Below are 23,949 nucleotides of genomic sequence, written 5' to 3' on the forward strand. Positions count from 1 at the left end.
CCCTTTGAAGCCTCCCTACTTCCTCCAACAATTTTCTAGATGGCTCTCTTTCCTGTCCCCTCACCACCCTTATTGCTCACCTATTGACATGCCCAGTTGTCTCCACGCTCCCCAGGGAGGCGGGACTAGAAGTGCTATTCTCCCTCTTTCTAGATTTAGACCGGATCGTCTATTAATGTTAATGCTACCTCGGATCCTAACCACATTACACTGTTCACCTGTACTGAGTCAGATAAAATCCCCAATTCTTTTTCTACATGTTATAGTTAGCCATATCTCCCTCATTTCATAGTTGCGTGTGTATGGTGGGGGGAGGATTAATTCGCAAGTCCTGGTCATTCACAGGGTCAGAATTGCTCCGCTTGGGGGATTTCAAATTCCCCAATAGTTAGGTCCCTGCCCCTTTTCTCCTATGAATGAGTCCTCCTTCATACCCCATTTCCCCAGTGAGTTTCTGGCTGTCCCCATTTCCAAATCCACCCTCTTCCCAGTGGACTGGAGAGCGTGCCCTGAACGTCACATTCTCCAATACTGAGTCGTCAGGTTGTGCAGCTGAGCATCCCCCATGAAAACCACCTGTTAGCAAGGCCACCGCGCAGTCACTTGCTCAGCCCCTGTTTCACACGCACACGCTGGGTGTCAGTCCCGGGAGGTAATTGGGTGGCTTTAGGCATGGCACCCATTCTTTTCCTCTCAAACTGGTCTTCCAGTTCATCTTGAACTTTAGGTTTATGTCTCAAATAACTGAAACGTGTGTCAGCGCCTTTTCTTAATTGGTCTTGGGCATGGGGGAATAAGGAATAAAAAGGAGGAGATTACACTTGTTGGATGCTTATCATATACCCAGCGTGGTGCTAGATACCTTACAAGCTTTGTCTAATTTGTCTTATGCACCAGCTCTCTGTGATAGACGTGATTGTCACAATTTTACAGACCAGGCAACTGCGTCTCAGGAAAGATAAACAACACCCATCAAGTGGCAAGTCTAGAATTCAAATGCAGGTTTATTTCCCTCCAAACTCTCCTGGCCCAGCGCTGCCGTGGCCCATGGAGCTGAAGCATGGGAGGGAGAGATTAGAGCACGGAGCCCACTGAGGCCCACAGTCCCCTTCTGAGTTCACTTCACCATGTCAATAGGGTATGGGGCTCCAGGATGACACATAGTCTGCGGGGGCATTTCTCCTGAGAAACAGCCTAGCAGCCTCGTCAATCCCTTGTATAAAAAATGGAGTCAACACGTTCAGATGGCCATATACCCTGGGGGGTCCTAATCCTCAACCTACCTCTTAACTCTAAAGGTTATTTCACCAAGAGCATCCCACCAGTCCATCATGCTGCCCAGAGCTTTGAGAGAGGACCCACGATCCCCCTGGGGACCAAAAATGCTAAAATAGGAACAGGCCTAATCCTCCTCCTGGCCTCACCGTGACTTAAGCTGAAAGGAGTGGGGAGACCTGGGACCTGGTTGGTCAAGGCTTTCCATCCACCTCAGACTTCCCTTCAAAAGGGCAAAGCCACTCACAGGCACCCACACTCTGAAAACTCAATTTTGGTAAGTGGCCTGAATCATTACCACAACCAAACCTTCTCTATGAAGTGTTTACAAATAGAAAAATTGTCCGGTTCTAATTCTGTTTGATTGATTCTGCCAAAGAAGAAGGGAAGAATGAAAGTCTGGGTAATCCACAAACTAGAAAATTGGTGTCTGATGAGAGCTGACGGTATCTTCTTGGAGGCCATGCAAGGCCAACAGCACTGGCCTACTTTTGTTTTGAAACCTCCCATCCCGGAGCCACAATTGCTACCACTTTGGTGGCAGAAGGAAGATGTTTACCCTTCACAAAGACAGCAAGCTTTCCAGCCCCTTCTGTAATCTCCCAGGCCACTAAGGAGCCAGCCACATGGTGTCGGCAGATGCAGAGAGGGGCTGGCAATTCTCATACCAGGAATTCCTCCGCTGTCCTTCCAGCATCAATTACAGATCGCCTCCCTTCCTTCCAGCGGCAGAGAACCTGAGGCTTCGCTCCTGACTCCCAGCTTCCCACCCAGGCCTGACAGCAATTTGTAACCCCCGCTTACACAGGCTCTCTTACTGTCTGCATTTTTGTTTGGAAAATGAGCAATTTGCTGTTGGTCGCTTGGCTCCTCTGTGAAGTCGGCAGAAAGGACGGCTCACCGAGGGGGACAGATGGTCAGTGAAAGCAAGAGTCAGACCGTCAAGCTCATCGCCCAAGCCTTGCCCCCGCCTGGATCCCGTAAGTAGTTTTGTTACACAGGGTTGCTCTCCAGAAGCTGAGCGCCAGCTCTCCGTGTGTGGTATTTGCAGCGACAGAGAAACCAACCCAGAAGGAAGCGTTTTTTGTTGTCGTTGTTTTTTTTTGTTTTGTTTTGTTTTTTTGGCGAGATGTCTGGGAGGTCTGGGCAAATGCAGCGCCCTTCCGGCCAGCCACTTTCTTCTGAAAGACTGTCTTCTTCTTTGGAGGGATGAGACCTGGGAGTGAGGGAAAAGAGGTGGCAAAAATTTGTCCTAGCTCACACTCCAGGGATGAAACAAACCAACGCACTTGTCAAGTGATAAAGACACGGTGAGGAAATCAAAAACCACAGCCGAAGCTTATTGCCTCAACGGCTGCGACATTATCTCACCACTCATTTGGAACATATGTTCAACAGCAGGGTGAGGATTTGGGGTCTCAACTGTGCTCTGAATGCAGAGGGGAAGAGGAGAGAAACATTGCGTGGGAGAGGCCCCTGTGACAAATCCTGCAGAAATGCTGAGACCCGCCTTCCCCTCCCTTCTTCCTCCCGGTGCCCTCACCACCATCCCTACCAGATGCGAACTGTTTTGTCATCGGGACCCATAGTCGACACATGGGGCACTTCCAGCTACCTGTGTTCCACGTTTGCAGAGAGGATGTAGTCTCATCTCGGCCGCCCTCCCCCCACCTACCCCGGTCAGGGAGAAAAGGTGCAGACTCACACTCTTATCAAGCATTCAAACGATTTCATGGGAACACCACACTTTGTTCTATTCTGGCTTCCCTCACAAGGGGTGGGGGGCGGCACATCTTCAAACGCCCGCTGGCTTAAATGGTGACAGCTGCATGCAACGGGCTTGCTCACAGCCCGCCTGGTGCAATGAGAGATATAACTGCAGGGTAGGACTTCAAAGGCAGACCCACTGTGGCCATTCCAGCAGCCCGGGGGGCTGCCGCCTCCAGTTGGTGGCTCTCCGCATGCAACAAGTGAGCCAAGGGAAACTAAGAAATTAGACCTTTCCCACGTGCACTGTGAGTTATGATGCAAGGAGGCAAGAGTGAGGCAGGAGAGGTGTCGAGGGCTTTCTGCAAAGTCCTAAACACATTTGTCCTAGACAGATGTTTTTGTCCTAGGTAGACAGATAGTGGAGAAGACAGGCTCATCATAGATAGCATGTTAGTCTGGCCAACACTCTTCCTTTTATAATAGATTATGCATCACATTTTAGAAGACAGAATTGAGCTAAAATGTTTATGTGTGTGTGTGTGTGTGTGTGTGTGTGTGTGTGTATCCCTTTCTCTGATGTCACCTAAATTACCCACCTTTGTAGAAATCACTTATTAAAAGTTGGTTTTATGTTAAAATGTCTGGTGGCCGTTGATCTTTGACTTAGGAGCCGTTACGGGAGAACTGTCGCACAGAAGATTCCAGAGGTGACTTGAAATCTTCGGTTCCTTGCAATGGGTAGCACAGATGGCTGTTTAAGGAACCACATGAAAGAGCCACCGTGAAAGGTAGTCATTTCCTGTCTTCTCCATCTGGCAGGTCCTAACGAAATACACCCTAAGGAACAGACTCACTATGACATTATACGGATATATGTGGCTATTGATGCTTTGGCAAGGCTATTTATTTTGGTAAATTGCCTCCCTTGGCCCCACCACCCAGCTTAGCCCAATCACTCCTTTGTGCGTGTCAAAATCCTGACAGAACGTGGGCAAGTTTACATAAGCTCTCCGAGCCTCGGCTTTCTCATCTGTGAAATGGGAATGAAAATACTTTATGATAAATGCAATACGTTTGCTTTGCTTCAGTGAGGTTGAGTTGGTTCTGCAACTTAAAAGGAGCCTGATGATGAATAAATTATGATGTCTTCACAGGATGGAATGCACAGAATTCAAATGTGGGAATACGATACAACCGAAAATGTCTTAAGACACCAGGAAAATATTACACTGTGATTGTTAAGTGGAAAGAGCAAAGTTTCAGAAGAATAAATGATGTAAAATTTATGTAAAATTATTAACATAATGTATATTTTTTAACATAATGTATGTGTGTTTTTATGTATGTTTACATAAAATTTATGTAAAATTATTAACATAATGTATCACACGGTCAGTACTTAAAATATGTAAGTCATTATCACTCTTACCTCTCCTTGGAGCCCAGATCCAAAACCATTCCCCTTATCTGATTGTCCAGACAGAGATAATCCCTCCTGAAAGCTCCATATAGCCAGCCTGACTTTAGCATGTACGACTATATACCTTGGATTATTTTCATTTATGGTATGTTTTAAATGTCACCTGATAATAAATATTCCTCCTTCTCGTTTTGCTTCAGTTAGGCTGAGTTGACCCTGCAACTTGAAAGCGAGTCTAAATAATAAATTATTGCATAGGGGCGCCTGCATGGCTCAGTGGGTTAAGTGTCCGACTTTGGCTCAGGTCATGATCTCGCAGTTTGTGAGTTCAAGTCCTCCATCGGGCTCCCTGCTGTCAGCAAGCCTGAAGCCTGCTTTGGATCCTCTGTCTCTCTCTCTCTCTCTCTCTCTCTCCATCCCTCCCCAACTCTCTCTCTCTCTCTCTCAAAAATAAACATTAATAAATTATGGTATATTCTTATGATGGAATATAATATAACCAAGAATGTCTTAAGACATGGGGAAAATGTTAATTTGTAACTAAGTGAAAAAAGTGACATGAAAACTGTTAAAGCAATAAAACAGACTGCCCCCCCCCCAAAAACAAGTGTGTACCACACACACACACACACACACACACACACACACACGCATATATACACACACATAGAGAAAGCACTACTAGGAAATATACCAAATAATAACAGTGAAGGTTATTGGGGCATAAGTCTGTACCTGATATTTTATTGCTTCTCTTCATTTTTAAAAAAATTTTCCCCTTTTTACTAATTAAGAAAACAAAAATTAATATGCTCTTTTTTAAAGGGCAGATGGTGAGGTATGAATAGGGGTAAAAAATAAAAATCAAGAGGTGAAGGAGAATTTCATGAGTTTCCAACTACTTTTATTCACCCAGCAGATATTTTTAGAACGACTAAATAAAAACGAGGAGGCTGTGATAAATACTACAGGAGAAAACAGATATAAAACAGGTCCTGCCCTCAGGAGACTTAATATTTACTTGGGGAGATGAGAGTAGTGGTGCAGGGGAGCGGCAGAGGGGGAGAGGAGGGGAGTGATTTCCACAGCAAGAGCTGCCTGTGGGGTTCTGGTGTGGCCACCATGCTGGGGAATGGGTTCACAAAGAGGCGGGCCTGAGTGTTCCTTAAAGGCAAGATGGCTTCCTGGCCATGCTGATTCTCATGTGATTTTGGAAGTCAGGGATGGAAGGATTAAATTAAATCCATTCAATCCAACATTTTTATTTAAATCATTGATTTCCAATGTTTCCCCCACCCACTCTTTGTCCAGAGTTGCCAGCAAGTAGCAAAATAGCTTGAGTGTGAATTCCAACAGCTTTTGGTTGCCCAACAGTAAAATGTCAAAAAGGCAAGTAGCAGAAGGCAAAAGGACGTAGGTCTGAACATCCTCAACCGGATTTTTCCCCTCACAGACCATTAAGGGTTACAAAATTTGATTTTTTTTAATGCTAAAATATTTTCAATTCTGGGTAAATTTTATGGAAATTAAGCTTTTCCTGTATTGTTTCTAACTAGGAAATTTATCTGATTTTCTCAAAGCTAATATAAGTAATTTAATCCTCTACTTTGTTCTAACCAAAAATTTCTATAGTCTCAGCAAAGCATCTTAGTGGAATTTAGTGTCAAGATATTCAAATTTACCTCATTTACAATGCAAAAAAAAAACCACACCAATTTGACCCAGATGGAAATTTTATTTGTGTCCGAAATTTCTAGATTCTCCATTCTACTAATTAATGGAAAAGTTGATAATCTCAAACCATGGCAAATCCAAATAGTTGCTTATTCCTTTGTAACACATGTAGGAACGGTGACAAGAAAGAGGAGTGGTATCCTTTTTTCCTTTTTTTTTTTTAAGTTTTATTTATTTTTGAGAGAGAGAGAGAGAGCTAGCATGAGAGGGGGAGGGGCAGAGAGAGAGGAGGACAGAGGATCCAAAGTGGGCTCAGTGCTGACAGCAGTGAGCCTGATGTGGAGCTCGAACTCACAAACCATGAGATCATGACCTGAGCCGAAGTCAGACACCTAACCCACTGGGCCACCCAGCACCCTGAGGAGTGGTATCCTAACGATCCTTTAAAAAAGAAATCCTATCAATGCTATCAGAGGTGGTCACATAGAAGCAGAGTAAGAATGTCAGTTGGTTGGAAACCCTAACTAACACAACCTACTGTATCAACTTAATCAAAGGTGGCATTTAGGCCACAGATTCACTTTCAAGATAGTAAGAGGCTACTTTGGTCAAGGCCAGAACTTTTTCATACTTCCCACTAACTCTCAAAACAGAGATTTGGGCTCTCATATGCTTTGAGAAGGTTCTCCACATCAAAAAGTTTACTACGGAAACACATATTTCTGGGTTCTGGAGAAAAACCAAGATATCAAACATAAATGAAGACATTGATGCCACCATTAGCCACATTTTGACCAGGGTTTGATATGTAATATTTGAAGGCAAGCACTCTTGATTAATTCTCATCTTCGTGTATAGTCAGGGTCAACAATGACATTCCAATGCTGAATTCATCCCAGCCCACAGTGCCAAATGGCCTCCAAACTGATCCAGTCTGTGGAGGCCAATACCCATAGCGACTGAATCCTGGTGGCAGTTCGGGACTAGTCCAGCCCTTCCCCCACCTCTGGGGCTTCCCCCAAATTTCTGTTTCAAAGACAAGGCCAGAGGCTGCCTAGCACTCAGCCAGAATCTTGGGCAGATGCTGGAGGTATCCCAGCCCAAGAAGGCATAGATTTACACGGCTTAATCTTATCACCCCTTGATTTACAGAACTGAAACTAGAGCCTTCAAGGCAGCTTTCCTAAAACACTTTTTCAAGTCATTAAAAATATGCATAATATTATCAGTTGCCATTTATAGCTTCTGTATTTCTAGTAACTGGCATTGTTGCTACTCGAGGCAAGCCAGAAAATAAGCGTGCCAGGAACTGACATGGTGTGTTATGTCACCAAAACAAAAGAGCTCATACTGATAAATGTCAGGTTGGCTTCTTTGTGGGTTTCCCCCTTCCTTCTGCAAGTTGTAGCTTTTGTCTTCTTTTCCACTCTCAATATGGGGTGAGGCATTGAGCAGTACAAGAATCTGGAGTCTCTTTCAGAGATCTCTGCATGCTAAAGGTAGTAGGTGTATCACAACGTAAGCAGATACAAGAACTCTACCCATTCTTTCCTTTGTCTTAGATGGAGTAATCTAGTGAGCCTTTTAAACAACTGATATTCCTGGGAATTGTGCTCATCTGGTATATTCATCATGTGGAGAGGAAGAGACATGATCTTTTCTTGCCATTAAAGCCCTGGGTGGTCAGGGCCTCCTGAAGGAGGGGGAGACAGGAGAGACTTTCTCAAGTAGCAATGGACCAACAGAAATAGATGTTAGGAGGGCACATGAAAGCGGAGAGAGGATGGTGATAAAACTCGGAAAGATGAGGTTGCGGAAGGCCTCCCACCTACCATTCTCTCCCTCTTGGCATCCATCTCTTTCACCGGCTGATTCAGTGCCATGACATACAAAATAGGAAAAGACATTCTCTGCTGGGGCCATTTTCTCTGGTTTTCATCTTTCCTAAACCCAATACGCATTGCTGTTTTTGTAAAAGAGGAGCTTTTATTATTCTTGTTTGTACTGATTTCTGCTCTGGGTAGACGTCCACATGCTTCTTGAAGTGTGCACATATATTAGACATAGGCATCTACCCGCAGTGATAAACACTGCTAGACATTTACCCCGAATCTCTTTCCTTTTCTTTTTGGATACACAGCCAGAAACACTTTGGAGGAAAGCCACTCGCTGACCAGGAACACTGGCCTTGGACCCTTACGTGAGTGTGAAGTTAACTCCTATTGTGTGAAACCATAATACATATTTGGGTCTACTTTCGACAACAGTTTTAACCTAACTTAACAAACACAGCCTCAGTCACACTTTATATAAACACACACACACACACACACACACACACACACACACACACCCATCATATAAGCACAGTTATCTTCAAAGATCTTTTGAAAGTTAGAAAAACATTCAGTGCCCTAAGAATATATTACATCTGAAGACTATTTTCCAGTTGTCAAAGCACTTTGCCGTATACCTCTCATATAATCTTTCTGGCAATTTTGCAAGGCAGGTATTACGGTTTACAGGTGAGAAAATTTGGCCAAAATGGTGAAGTGGCTCTTACAAAGTCACACAGCCAGTAAGAGAAAGAGTTTTATGGAGGGCCTAGATCCAGATCTCTCTCTCTCTAAAGCTCTTTCCCTCTGCTTACCGGTGAACATCTACGTATCTTCCCAAAGCTCAGCTCAAGCCTCACCTCCTACAGACCTTCCTGGTCATCTCCAGCCCAGTTAGCACTGACTGTTCTTTTGTGACCCACGTAGCCCTATACATACATACTCTAAGGTACTTTCCACATTTTACTCTACTTATTTGTTCATGTGGATTCAGGGTCCTGAGTGAAGGAAGCAGCTTCTATTACTTCTTAGACCTACCACGATACGTGACTCTAAGTCCGACTGTCAGTATAGCACAATGGTGACTAATATGGCTCCAAAAGTATGAGAACAATTTGAAAGGAGGCTTATAATGGTGCAAAAGCAATGTTTCCTTTGATAGAATTTAAGCATGATTAACAAGCCAAACAAAATTTTAGAAGTTACATATGAATCAACTAGGTCTTCCTAATTCTGAAAGCTAGCTGGAACACAGATGATTCCCGTTTAGGCCACAATTGTTTTCATCTGCTTAGACTAAGTCAGTTTTGACAATGGGAGTGATATTAAGCGGTCCTAAATAATTCCAAAATGCAACCCTGTAAGTGAGCCTTGACATGAATATGCACACAAACACATCTAACCACGTATTAATGGGAAAAATATATATATACTATGGTCTCTCCATTTTTAAAAACCTCACTCTTTAAATATGTATATCTCTGCCAAAAGAGTCAAATGAAGATACCTGAAATTGAATGAGTCACACGGCCCCACAACCTGCACAAATTCGGAGCAATGATATCAACCTAGTGTCCACCTGATGGTAAACAACGCACTTTGTGGGTAGAGACTCGTTTCATCTCCATGAGCCATGTAAACAGTCAGGCTTAAATCTTGTAGGCTTAAATCCTGGCAGCAAAATGATCAGAAACGACTCCCACCTCTTTCTATCAGAGATTTAAGCCTTTGAAGTAATGCTCCAGCTTCAAGAAGGGAGCTGAAGTTAGAAGGGTACTTGTCTGCTGGAACTACATGGGAAATTCTCAAAGACCCACCATTTGTCATTCCCAGGAATAACACTGGGAAGCGTGAACAGAACTCCTGCCAATGTTAGTTTTCTAGAACATGCCTTGGGCATAGTTAGTGATAAAGAAAGGGGGGAAATCAACTGGTGAGCATTCCTGGATGAAAGACAAGATTCAAATAAGCTGTTTACCCTTTGGTTCCAGCGTTCCCAAACATCATAAAGATTTCAGCTCTTGTAAAAGGGGAGCCATTTGTTTACAATAGACTATTCTGGGGGGGGGAGGGGGAGTAGGTGGGTCTCATGAGGCAAATATTTGACCATAGGAGGTAATAAAATTGTATTAAGCTCTCACCCCACTGCCGTACGTGGTCATCAATGTGATTAGCTCATTCGAGTCTATTTTAAGATCCTGTCAGGCACAAACATTAACAAGAACCTGGCATTTCTCCTTAAGAATATATAATCGACCTTTCAAGTCCATAATTTCCTTTATCAAAGCGGATGGCAGGGATTTATGCAGAAGAGTTTGCACACCTCTTTGATTTCAGCCCCCTGAGAACCCAAACATGCATCCCACCCAATCCTGTTTTATTTTCGCCATATCCTGTGTTGTTGAATGGGCCTCTTGTACAAATGCAGTGCGACACCCCCCCCTCCAGTTTTTTTTCCCTTAAGTTCTACACAAATCTTACATCAGCTTCGTGAAATGGGCAGTTCTTTTACATTCCTCGGGCAGACTTTAAAGGTCATAGTTCTTAGAGTTGGGGAAATCCGTTTGCATAGACAAGAACCCACACAGGGAAAGCACGAAAGCAGTCGCGGGACAGTTAAGCAAGCTGTGCTGGCAAACCCACGTTCCAGAAAATGATGGCGGGAGGTGAGTGAGAGTCTACAGATCTGGAGTTTCCTTAATCAATCACTCTACTTGTGTTACCTCTTTTATAACTAAACCTTCTGGGAAAACAAACGCACTGGCCAACAGTAGTACTCTTTCTTCCTAAAGGCAACAGTGAAATGGAACCCAAGGACTGCTGGCTACTTGGAGGGAGGAAGCAAGAGGACAGTGGAAACGCTGGAAAATGCAAGCAGACCATGGCCCTCCTGCCCCCATCAGAGCTAATCCAGCCATTAAAACTCCTCTTAGCATTTTCACTTCTGTGCTTTTACTGTTGAGCTCAACCCCTCTCATCTCATACTAATTCCAAACACCAGCATGTGAAATCGTTTTCTCTTTTCACATTCACAGAACAGTGTTTCTCATAAACATCCACGTTTTAACTCTAAATTATCCTTCAAGTCAGTTCAGGTGCTAACAAGAATCCAAACCACTCTTTGCATGGGGCCGACTGATGTGCACAATCCAAAGACAGACAGCAAAGAAGCACTCCAGCTCTGTTGCTATAAAACGAATAAATAGTGCAATGAACACAGAATGCATTCCAGAGAAAGCCTGCGCTCAGAGGTTAGATGCATGACTCAAAGCAGCAGGCTCCCAATATCAAGAGTCGTCGGAAGATTGGGGTGTTAGGCTAGGAAAGGGATTACATGTCATAAGAAAAAGGAAATTATGTTGATAATGATTCCTGGAGTCACTGCCAGCAACTTCAGCCAACTTGCCTGCAGCTTCATCAAAATGTGCCAAATGTAGTCCAACGCTGTCAGGATTAAGAACATTCTTCACGCAGATCAAAGGAAGACCCTCAGAATGATTTTTTTTTTATTATTCAATACAAATATTGTCCCCTAAATAGGAGATCTCCAGGCTGCTAGGCTTGACACATATTAGAACAACATCCCAGGTTACTGTTTTAATGTGAACCTGGGGCTAATCCTTAATATCACCTGAGACTTTGGTTCACTCATTCATTGACTCTATTTGTTGGGCACCTACAGTGTGCAAATGCATTTTGCTATTTCTGTGCAGGAGCCAAAGCTGGGACACACGATGACATCGTGTTTAAACATACAGACTCTGATGGAATTCCAATCTCAGGCTGGTCACTTACTAGATGTGCTACTTACCCTCTCCAGGCCACACCTACCTACTTCAGGGGATGGTTGTAAGGATGAAAAGATAATGCTGCTGCACATAAGACACTTGGCAGAGCCCCTGGCACACAGAAGTGCCCAGTCCCTGTTAGCCAGCATTTAAAACCAAGACTTCTAGAGTATGGGCAGGTCTCTGAAGAAGAAGAAAGTTAGATAAGGTGTCCATCCAAGATCCTTAACACTCAGCACCTATTCGCTCTTCATACACACACAATCCTCATAGGACTCTCAGACCTTCTTGACGTAAATATTTGCAATTAAGTTTATTTACACATTTGTGCTCAGAATGTGTTTTACTTAAACAATCTGGGAAAGGAGTGAGCAGGGTGGGAGGTTATGTGAGGCCCACTCTGGACTGGCATTTGAGCCCCAACAAATACCATATTGTCCATGCGGAAAAGAAACTGCTACTGGCATCTCCAGGAGAGTGTTTACTTGCCTGTAAATTAGGCCATTGTCCATCTGAGGAGACAGTCAATCAGCTTTCAAGGGGGAAACAGAGGATAGGAAAATAGTTCTCTGTTACAGCCGAGAGGGTTCTTCCGTGCTCCCGGTGTGGTGTCCTAAGACAAATAGGAGCCCGTGGCTCTGTCCAGTAACCGATTTTCTCGACAAAGCCCTGGGCTCCCGCGCTGTGTCCTCGAGGAGCTACCTGCAAAAGAGAAGTCCTGAAGTGACGGACTTGTCTTTTGCAACCAGTTAGCACCTGCTCTTAAAACTTGATCCCTCCCTGGTTCGTTTCAAGTGGAGCCAGGGGATCAGGACTTAATTAGCAGTGATATATCTCGTACTGATCGGTTCCATCCAGCTTCCCCCCGGGGGCCCCAGATTTGTCTCTATTTGGAATTCCCGTGCTCGCTGGGCGGCTTGTGTTAGCAGTTATCTGGCAGGCGCGTCCCAGTGCGGCGGGGCGGTGGGAGGCAAGTCCCGGCCGGCGGCCGCCACTCAGCCTGGAGCCCTCCGCCCGGAGCCCCGCCCCTCCCCGGCTTCCACCCGCCCGGGGCCAGGCCCCCCGCCGCGAGACGGCGACCCGAGCCCAGCCACCGTCTTCCGCTAGAGGAAGGGCCAAGGAGTTTGTGCGTTTGCGAATGGCCCTTGGGCTGCTGCTGAAAAAGGGTGTTTTTTGGTGGGGTTTTTTCTTTTTTCCATAAGGAGAAAACGCCTCTTGCTCTGTACCAGCTTGAAGCCAAATAACATGTTTTGGCAACCATTATTTGGCAATTAGGGCTTCAGCTCACTGAAAGCATTCTTCCGTGCAAAATATGGCTTGGAAAGAAAACACTAAACCACATCTGAGTGAAAATATAGGAAGTGAACAAAGGGGTGACAGAGCAGTGAGAGTCAGGGATGGTGAGAGGCGAGGAGGTTGGGGGCCGGGCACACTTGGCAGAGGCCAGGCAATGACTGGGCGCCTGAATGTTTCCACAGCGCTAGCTCCCACTCTGGCCCGGTCCAGGAAAGGCCAGGGCCAAGCATGTGGGATCCTGTATCTTCGCGGTGGGCTTGCACTTCTTTGGCCCTCAAAGGAGCCCTGGAGCAGGATTTAGGCAAAGGTAGAGTAGAGCAGTGGAGCTGGGCGTATAGCCATGTTGTCTGGTGGGCTCACACGGGCCCCTTCACCTCCACTTCCTAAAGGGTGTGCATCCGAGCCGACAAGGTGTGGGCACTTCCAGAATTGAAGCATCCTCCAGGGATGATAGCTGTTTTCTCCCCTTGAGCCTGGCATCCCCCCACTTGAGAGAAGGACATGGCCAGAAAAGGAGGACTCCTCTTCCCACCTTTCCAGGACACCCACATCCTTTGATAAAAAGAGAGAGAGCAGTTAAGCAGAATATACTCCTTAATGGTGCAATTTGACAGAAATAAAGGGAGGTTGTAACATATGGCACATTGTTTCAGATCAACGCACAGCTGTTTTCTCTGTTAATTGAGATGTCACGAACATACCGTTCTTTCTTCTCTTCCTCTGCCTAACTCCCCAATTTTTCTGGTGGAGAAGTTTAGACAGGGTAAGATCTTGGGGGGGGGGGGGGGGAACTGTGCCCAGCCAACCCTCCCACGTGAAAGCACAGGCTCCAGAGTGTGTTAAACAAACCCTATACTCAGGAGCAGCAGCAGCAGAGGGTGACAGAGTGAGGGCCAGCATGTCTGGTCTCACCTTCCTTATAACCCCAAAATGCCATCCGAAATTACACCAAAAGAAGTGTAAGTGAATTTCATTGGTGACTCTGACATTACCAAAGAGGTTATTATGCATTACCCTATGAGTGTGCAAATATCCTATGAGCACTGTTTGGCTTAATTTTACCAGTGTAAATTACTTTTCCCTCACTCCTGGTTAATTTTCTGATAAGTTTCCTAAGAACACTGAATGTTAGCATAGGAATTTGTTAATCCTGGGTTTTTATGCATAGCCATTGGATGAACCATTTTTAGTTTAATCAGAAAGATTTGTCCATTTCTACATGATTGGTTTCTGTACATTCACTTGATAAATATGATTTACTCCGTACAATGGCATTTCTGAATCCACCTTTCATTATATATAGTGTTGGCGTTTTCAAATCAAGGTATTAGTTATTTTGGTTAGCATATCAAATTTAAAGTTTCTAATGGTCATAGACTAAGATTTGAAAAAAAAATTTTAATTTTTATTTATTTATTTTTGAGAGAGAGAGAGAGCACTAGCAAGGAAAGGGCAGAGAGAGAGAGAGAGAGAGAGAGAGAGAGAAAGGCACAGACTCTGAAGCAGGCTCCAGGCTCTGAGCTATCAGCACAGAGCTCAATGCAGAGCTCAAACCACAAACCGTAAGATCAGGACCTGAGCTGAAGTTGGATGCTTAACCAACTAAGCCACCCAGGCACCCCAGATGGACTAAGATATTTAAATAAAATATGAATAAGAGCCTGTGAACTATCTTATAAATCTCATCTGATTTATAATTTTGCACAGACAATATCCTCACCTGTGTTTAAGTGTATGGAATCAGACTATTATCAGCTTTTTATCATTTGTGTATCATCCTTTCAACTTACTTAAATACAGGGTGGCAAGGTGAACCAGAGCATGCAGTCTTGGAAGAAAAATCTAGTCGGTTCAGCACTGGCCTTGCCAACTCTCTGTCCCTCTTTCTGTGGGCCCCCTTTGCTCTGTCTCAATGCCCATGATGTGGAAAAGTTAGAGACACTTGATGGTATGCCTGCACATTTTGGCTCGCCTTTCTGTTGAAACTTTTAGAAGGAGTTCTGCCTGCAACTGAGTAGGGATCCTGAACAAAGTAAAATACGTAACATTTTCCCTCTGGGCACTTAGGAGGAAAAATATTTATCTCCAGTATTGAAATCTCAAGGTTCTAAAAGAGTTAGTGTCTTTTAAAGGCACCTATCAGGACTCTATCCCTTTTTAAGCCAGAGACCTGCACTCGCATGGGTGTATTCTCACATAGGTGCAGTTCGCTCTTGTATCTATTGCCAGGAGTAATAGGAAAAACATATGACAGATCTAGGAATTTACTACCTATGTGTTTTCAAATAAATCTTTCTTGCCTTTAGAGATGGTAGCTATAATATCATGGTAGAATGCTGCTCTACCCCAGCAGAAATAGAAGTTGTGTCCTTTTTGCCAATATTTGAAAGGATCGCAGGAGTCAAATAGACAGTCTAGATTCCTTTCAGAATGATTTTTGAAAATTCATCACTCTTTGGAATGTCAAGAGCCATATAAACCCATATTGCATAGCGTAGGAGCTAAATAAATAATTGTTAAATGGATAGATGAGTTTTAGAGTCTGACAGACCTCACATACACAGCTTCCAACCAAAACTTTTGAGGTACTAGCTTTTTGTAGGGACAGAATTTCACCGTATCATTGAATACCGTTCTAGTGTATTCACCATTAAATAATTCAATACATGAGTCTGAAGAAAAATGTCCCTAAGATGTCCGTCTTCTTAATTGGTTTAAATGCAGTTCAAGGTGCCTTTTTCTTTTTAATTCTTTTTAAGTTTATTTACTCACCTTGAGAGACAGAGCACAAGTGGGGGGAGGGGCAGAGAGAGAAGGAGAGAGAATCCCAAGCAGGCCCTGCACCCTCAGCACAAAGCCCAATGCAGGGCTCAAACTCATGAACCATGAGATCATGACCTGAGCCCAAGCCAGAAACTCAACCGACTGAGCCACCCAAGCGCCCCCAAGGTGCCTTTGTCTTAACATGCTTGTTGGTGGGTTACCTGCTAGGATGTTCCTTTGTCCACATCTCACAATTAAGAACATTACTACAATCACGCGTAGCATGGATGTCATTCATGTTCAACATTCTTCCTTGTCTGAAGTCACTCTGCCTCAGGATGATGCTGTCAAACACTTTGCTAACGAGGTATTATTGTTTATATTAGGCTAGCGAAAGGGTGCAGCAGTTTAAAAAATTAAGCTAACGAAAGGAATGAAGGATGTATGCAAGACGCATCCCGAGACACATGGTGGGGCGTGGGGGGGTGGGCAGCCTTTGCCGTCTGGTAAAACTGTCTGAAGTGCAGTCAGGAAAGATTTCAGTAAAAGAGGAATCTCACTTGGAAAAGTATCTTATCAGAACAGTCTTGGAATTTAGCTTCCAAGACTGGGAACTGAATTCCTTCTTAGGAAGGGCTACCGGAACAACGTGAGCAGCGGTGGGGATCTCTTGAAAAACTGTAATATCTCTGTTTTGCCCGGGGAAGAGCGTATTTTGCTGATCTTGGGTAAATCATGGAAACCTTTGTGGTTTGACGTCTGGATCCGTAAAGACTAATAATTCTGTAGCCCTTCCCAGAGACAGAGAATGATAAGTGAGTTATCATTAAAGGGCCTGCAGTGCCTCGGGTGAGGCTGTTTGTTTGATTGGGAGGTGAGATTATTGTTTCTTTGATTGCAATCCACTCGTATGAGGAACCAAAACTGCATCTCAGTGTTGTTCTCAATTCAAAGAGGTTTGTGCACATAGTGTGTTGGAGTAGTGTTTTAAATTTTTTATTCACTGAAAATAAATGTCTTTAATAGCGACCCATAGTGTCTTTGTGCACTACCCGAGCTTGTAAGAAGCTAGGCAGTCTCCACTCCTAAAAGCAAGGGCTTGTCTATGTCTGTATGTAGGAACAGTAGCATTTTAATTCTCTACACAGTTTGAGAGTTGTCTCCTTTATTTCCTGTTGACTCAGCTATCTTCTTCCCACATTTTGGGGTTTGTGGTAAATGAAGAATTTGTATTTGGCCACTGGAAATGAGCCTTTGAATAAGCTGAGAATCATGTGGATCCTGTGATTTTTCTAAATGACCTGAAATTCTCCTTTTCTCGCAGATTCATCAACTTTAATAAGAATTATGTATGCATCTGCTAAAAGTGGGACCGGAGTGATAGGAGAAAGCTTATCTAAATCCTATATAAAACACAGTTTTAAGAATCCTCATTTCCTTGAAATTCCTTCAAAAACAAATCAGCCCTTGTGAATGATACACAAAGCCTTGTTTTGTTTCTATAACTTTTCTCTCTCTTGACAGGCAATAGGCCTCCACCAAGGGAAGAAATACTTAAACTCATACTAATAAAAGTAGAAGTTGTCTCTGAAAATCCAAGGGTACACTGCCAAGGGACTCAAAGTGCATCTGCCCCGATTCACCTATTAATTCTGACAGATTTTACAAATACTTCCTTATTTATCTTCCTATGTTCTATTTCTCTCCTTAATCTTTATGCAGTTACAAAAAACTCTTTGAAATTATGTAAATGTTTACAATTTTCATCTTAAACATCCTGAATTGAAAGAATTAACTCATTTACTTTGCTTTCTTTCTTTCTTTCCTTTTCTCTTCTTTCTTTTCTTTCTTTCTTTCTTTCTTTCTTTCTTTCTTTCTTTCTTTCTTTTCTTTTTACTTCAACCATTTTTAAGCACTTGGTTCAGTGTTATACAACAATCACCACCATCCATCTCTAGCATGCCATTTTCTTTTAAACATCAAATTTCAAAACTATAACCCAAAAGAATTGTTCCTACTCCCGGTACAAGACTGGGAGTTACTAGATCTAGGAGGCTTGGTGGAGGGCCGGGACTGGTTGGGGCTGGTTGGACTCTGGGCCCTGCTGGCAGAAACCTGTCTTGGGCAAAGGGAAGAGACATGTGGGCAGACCCGGCCAAGTCTCTCTACCTAGCAGATGAATAAAATGTGTTAAGTCCCAAGGACACAGCAAACCGTAATGGGAGAATAGATGGTGGAGCCAGTGGCAAAAATCTCTAGGGAGATGAACAAGTGTGCGGTGCGATAGGATCAGGAAGTTCTGAAGGTAGCTTCAGCAACTCGGCACCCAGGAGTCCCACTGTCATGCTTTGTGGAGCTGCGGGACACGGGGATCTTTCAATAGGTGGTGTTTCCTATTTTCCTGCTTCGCTCTTTTGACTCCCATTTCTTCCTATGTTTACTAGGGAGGGAATAAACTCCTTTTCCACCAGTCATGATTCTACATCTCACCATATTCAAAGTATTTTGGGGTTTTTTTTCTTTTTGTTTTTTAATGTTTATTTTTATCTTTGAGAGAGAGAGAGAGAGACAAAGTGTGAGTGGGGGAGGAGCAGAGAGAGAGGGAGACACAGAATCCAAAGGAGGCTCCAGGCTCTGAACTGTCAGCACAGAGCCTGACATGGGATTAAAATTCATGAACCACAAGATCATGATCTGAGCCAAGGTCAGATGCTTAACTGACTGAGCCACCCGGGTACCCCCCGAAGCATTTTGAAAACAGAGCATTTGGGATTGGAAGAACTGGTACCTCAATTCCTCATAGGCAGACAGAATTCTCCTTTCTTCTTTCTCTCCCCTGTTCCATTAAACTCATATTTTTGCTCCTGTTATTATACGCTAGTGTCTCAACGTTGCTGTTGTTGCTTGATTCCTGGAAAAGAGACAGTTTTGGTGAGGGCTTGGCCAAAAAGGGGTGTGAAAGGGTGGGGTAGTGTTTGTTTCCCACCTTTTCCATGAAGCTCTTTTTCATGAAAGGAGATAACCAGAGGCTTATAAAAGTGTGAGGCCACAGGCATAGGAGCCCAGTGATCAAATGGGGCCCAGAACTATGAAGAAAGCTATTCTGTCTGCTTTTGCACAGGATCTAGCATTGCTGTGATATCCCAAACATAGAACATTTCGTGGCTTTGTCATGAGTGTTGCCGTCCCCATCATGGGCAGTGGCAGAAGCACTCTTTCAAAATGGCTTCATGGTCAGCAGGTGTGGACACTTTGGAGCCAAATGCAGAGAAGAGTGGAGTGGGTATTACGAAGAAACAATATCTGACAGCCTGACCTGTGAGCACAAGTAAGGCATCCCCTAGGGATTTCCACAAATACCCTATGGACACTCCAAGGAAGGGCTAGAAACCTACTGTCACAAGGGTGGGGGCTTTGAGCTAAGTGACATTTGAGTTACGTTGTATTACCCCAAAAAACTATATTACTTATTCCTCAATTTCCTCTGCCAGATGGAAAATATAGTAGTTATTGTCTAAAATATAAAATGTAACTATTCTGGGGTGCCTGGGTGGCTCAGTTGGTTAAGCATCCAACTTCGGCTCAGGTCATGATCTCGAGGTCTGTGGGTTGGAGCCTGCATCGGACTCTGTGCTGACAGCTCGGAGCCTGGAGCCTGCTTTGGATTCTGTGTCTCATTCTCTCTCTCTGCCCCTCCCCAGCTCACGCTCTGTCTCTCTCTGTCTCAAAAATAAATAAACATTGAAAAAAATTTTTTTAAATGTACTATTCTATGGGACAATAATATCCCAACAAAGGTGCAGAGATACTTCCAGGTAGAAGTATCTTGTAAAGACTTCCAAGCCAAAGATACAGGACACTGTGTTATCTTTTTTTTTTTTTTTTTTTAATGTTTATTTATTTTTGAGAGAGACAGAGACAGAGCATGGGCAGGGGAGGGGCAGAGAGAGGGGGAGACCCAGAATCCAAAGCAGGCTCCAGGCTCTGAGCTGTGAGCAGAGTCCGACACAGGGCTCGAACTCACAGACTGCGAGATCATGACCTGAGCTGAAGTCAGACAGTCAACCGGCTGAGCCATCCAGGTGCCCCAGACACCGTGTTATCTTAAAGTGGCACAGATGCTGCAAAAGTTCGATTCAGTGCAGGACCCACAGAAGTTAATTCATTCAACTGAGAAACATTTTCAGAGATTCAATTACGAGTCAGGCTGTGGGGGTAAAATGATAAAGCAGTCTATTCTCTCAACTCAGAACACATATATGAGGTTCATCTGTGTCAGACATGAGCAGGGCCAGAAGAGCGAGGCCTGGAGAAAACACAGGTGTTCAAGGACTGTGCACAGGAGTGCCCCCAGGACTGCAAAAGTAGCTGGAGAAGAGTGTCCTTCACATCCTGCCTCCAGCTACCCTCTGCCCTTCATCTTCCCAGTGGGGACACGTGGGCCATCAGGATATCTTCCGTGCATGGGGAGGGAACAAGGCAGGGACCCAGGCTGTGTCAGGGCTTCTCTCCACTTAAAGATGGCATCTTTTCTTGACTGTGGCCACTTCACTCTGCCAGGACCACTGTGCCAGGAACAGGCTTCTTTCAGAGTCCTGGTTGAGAAGGATTACGCAAATTATTTCACTTCAGGGTTCCCAAATCTCCCCAAGGAAATCTCCACTCGCCCTCCCTTGGCCTCCGCCCCTCCCCCACTTGGGTTCAGTCCATACTCTGGTCTCAGCTCCCAGGCGTTCCTCTGCCTCTCTCACCAGGTCATACCCCACAGCCCAGAATGGGTTTCTGTTTTGTTTTGCTTTGCTTTTTCTCGTTGCCCTCTGGTATGACAGGAAACCACCATACATCAGAGTATATCAGTCATCCTCCTTACTCTATGGTTATCTCTATCAACTATGCTCTAGTTCTCTATTTTGTTTCCTTGGAACCCACAAATCCTCTCTTCTCTCAACAAAGCCTGCTCTTTCAAATGAAAATCTTGGCTCTCATGTCTATTTTCCCTGAAATGAGCTTCAAGAGCCTATTTTGGAGAAGCTCAACACTGACTTCTTTGTTATGGCTGGTTACTACCGCCTTCCCCCTGAAACAAGGGATGCCCCGGCTTCAGTGCGTGGCAGCAGGAATTACAGGGAAGGAAAAATACATCCAATAATATTTTTAAATATTGTTCTGTTATAGAAGACCATTCGGCAGCAGCTGAGGTTAGAAACCCTGAATGTGTAGTATTGCTAATCTCATAGCCGTATGCGTTCCTCTAGCGACATTCAAAAGACTGACTTTAAGCAGACAGTTGGACAGACTTAGGCTGCGTTGTGGAGAGACAAGTTCTTTGAAAAGACAAGGGACAAACAGTTGACACTATTGACAAGACAGCGATCACTGGATAATGGGAAAAGTGAAGTCAGAAAGGGGCTGGAGGAGACGTAAGGGTCAAGGGGCTGGAAGCTTAGGTAAATTTGGAGATAACTTGATTGTAGTTGAGTAGGAGTGAGTGACATACTAGTATTTATCATTTTAGAGATGACACAGTTTATGGAAGTTCATCTCCAATGGGGACATGCCCAAGTGTGCAGAAAAACATTTTGCTGCTCTCCAAACTAGGTTACAAACACTAGAAGTCACCTAAAACCTAGTGCATTATTCCTTTTGTATTCCTGTTAGAACTCCTCTGTAAATGACCCTGGCTGATCGCTGCAAGCCCGAAAAGGCTATACCTCAGGTTCCATGTCCCCGGCCTTCTGACAGCTCCCCACCAGAACTCCTTGTCCTCATTGCAAGAAGGGATCTTGAAAACAAAGCTGGGGGGAGGGGAGCCTGGGTGGCTCAGTCAGTTAGGCATGACTTCCACTCAGGTCATGATCTCCTGGTTCATGAGTTCAGGCCCCAGCGTGGAGCTCTGGGCTGACAGCTCGGAGCCTGGAGCCTGCTTCTGATTCTGTGTCTCCCTCTTTCTCGCTGCTCTTCCCCTGCTTGTGCTCTCTCTCTCAGAAATAAATAAATAAATAAATAAATAAATAAATAAATAAATAAACAAACAAACAAACAACCATTAAAAATAATTAAAACCCAGCCAGGAGAAGAATAAAATGTTGGCAACATTGCATCAGCCCTTGCGTGTCCTACACACCACATCCTCGCTGCCTACCTTATGGAAGACAACTGGAAGATACAAGTAATAATATATATAAAGCATTTTATACTTTGCGAAATTGTTTTATTCACCTATTTTATCAACTCCCATGTCATTACCATACCTATTTTACAGGTGAGGAAAATAGAGGCTCAGTGAAGTCAAGTCCACATTCACCAAGCTAGTCTATCCTCTTTATCCCTCACACCTGACCCGGGTACCATCGCCTCTGCCTCGGCTCCCCCTCTATGTGCCCTCTTGACCTGCACATACTCTGCCCTCACCTCTTTCTGTTGGACGTATGACACTCCATCGTGATATATTAACTCACTTGTGCATGCATCACACCAAGCCATCACAGAAGGCCCAGCACCTAGCACAGAGCATGGCTCCCGACAAGCCCTCCTAAACATTTCTTCAGTGAAGAAATGGACAATTCTGGAAAGAACAGGGAAGGTAAAGAGCATCTGTGAAGAACCAGTGCTTTCCTTGGCCCATTTGCTGACACCCCTCAAGCTGTTAGGGTTTTCCAGTCTGCATGCTCACAAATTGTTTTGTGAAAAGGGAAGGCCTGAGGGCTTGGATCGACCAGCCCAGATACCCTACAGGTAGGACTCCAGGGAGGCTGGCATTTAGGAAATGGAAGTTTCATAGGCAGATAATCTCTCCTGGACCTCTGGGTTTGAGAAAGAAAAGGGCAGGAAGGAGAACAGAATTTTTACAGCCTTGTATATAAAGATCTCCTTGTAAAACCAAACTTCAAAGGGAGAGAGAATATCACTCCTTTGCAAGGAGCCTCATTAATTATCGCAGCATCTCTGCAAGGGAAGCACATTGGAAGGAATATTTCTCAAATGAGGAAACTGAGTGTGAAATAGCTTGATTACCGGTAAGCCAGAAAAATAAAACCCCATGTATTTCCAGACTCCTCTTCTACAGTGCCCGCGACCTCCACCAGGCCATTTAACCACTTATTAAAGAAACATTCGTGGAGACCCTGCCTTCTGCCCAGCACCATGTCAGGACCCAGCCAATACGTCCCTAAACTAGAGGATTTCGTATTTCACCTGATCACCAGTAATGTTTGCAAATAGTCGAAAGAGGCGAACAAATATCTGTGACGCAATGTGCTAAGCGTGAGGACAGAAGTATGAACAAAAAGCAAAGGCATCACAGGGAGGAGAGTGATTACTTTTGCCTGGGATGATTAAAAAATACTTTAACTGAAATCTTTGGTTCATCACAAGATTTTGAGAGCTGGCATTAGCAAAGTTCTGGATTAATACTTGCAATGAGGCGGTGAAGTGAGGACAAGCCCCCCTCCACAGTGCGATGTTTGCATCATCTTACAGAAATAGTTATCCACACCCCCACCCTACCAGCTAGGGAAATGAACTATGGAGAGTGTCCGTAATCCCTAATATTTATTCAGCACTCGCCATTTACTTTGCCAGTGTTGTTACACGAATCATCGCATTCATTTCTCACAACAAAATCTACAAGTCAACAATACTTATATGCCCATTTTACAGATGAAGGTGTTTAGAGGGATAAAGTAACTTGCCCAAGAGTTCACACAGACAGAATACGGTGTTATTTTGAGAGCAATCCATGATTGAATTAATGAGAGTATTAGTCATTTTGGTCACATGTATGTTGAGTTATACATTAGCTTTCATTTTGTGGCTCAGAATTAACAATGTTCATTTAATTAAATAAAATTACCATTGACCTTTCCTGTAAATTTTTCCCTTCTCTCTCAGCAACCCCCACACTTCCCCTCTCCCCATACTCTCTGAATATAAATGTAGATAAAAATAACTTTCTGCATGCCATGTTATGGGCTCCATAGTCGAGACGATGGACGATGGTCCCACAAGTTCAGCATACCTTTCATCCAAGCATTAATGGTGATTTATACTTAAAGAGGCAGCATTTCTTTTAAAGCTTCAGCTCAAAATATCCTTGACTGGGTGTGTTAAACCAAAGCACTTAATTAGAGATGACTTAGAGTAATACCTTTCTTTGTCACTTAATATCCTCTAACCACGAAAATCCAGA

The 23,949-nt window shown here is 44.1% G+C and overlaps 1 long non-coding RNA gene across 2 annotated transcripts; it reads right to left on the bottom strand.

Annotated features, from left to right (window-relative positions):
* Positions 1-1,007: 1,007 nt before the first annotated feature.
* Positions 1,008-11,882, bottom strand: LOC122217047. 2 transcript variants are annotated; one of them, XR_006201268.1, is made up of 3 exons: positions 11,746-11,882; positions 3,582-3,736; positions 1,008-2,491 (listed from the first exon to the last, which is right to left on the bottom strand). It is a non-coding gene; the product is annotated as an uncharacterized LOC122217047 (long non-coding RNA). The 2 variants fall into 2 exon arrangements; XR_006201267.1 differs by having other exon boundaries at positions 3,582-3,807.
* Positions 11,883-23,949: the final 12,067 nt, after the last annotated feature.

Source organism: Panthera leo, chromosome B1 (genome assembly GCF_018350215.1).
Source record: "Panthera leo isolate Ple1 chromosome B1, P.leo_Ple1_pat1.1, whole genome shotgun sequence".
NCBI classification, from domain to species: domain Eukaryota; kingdom Metazoa; phylum Chordata; class Mammalia; order Carnivora; family Felidae; genus Panthera; species Panthera leo.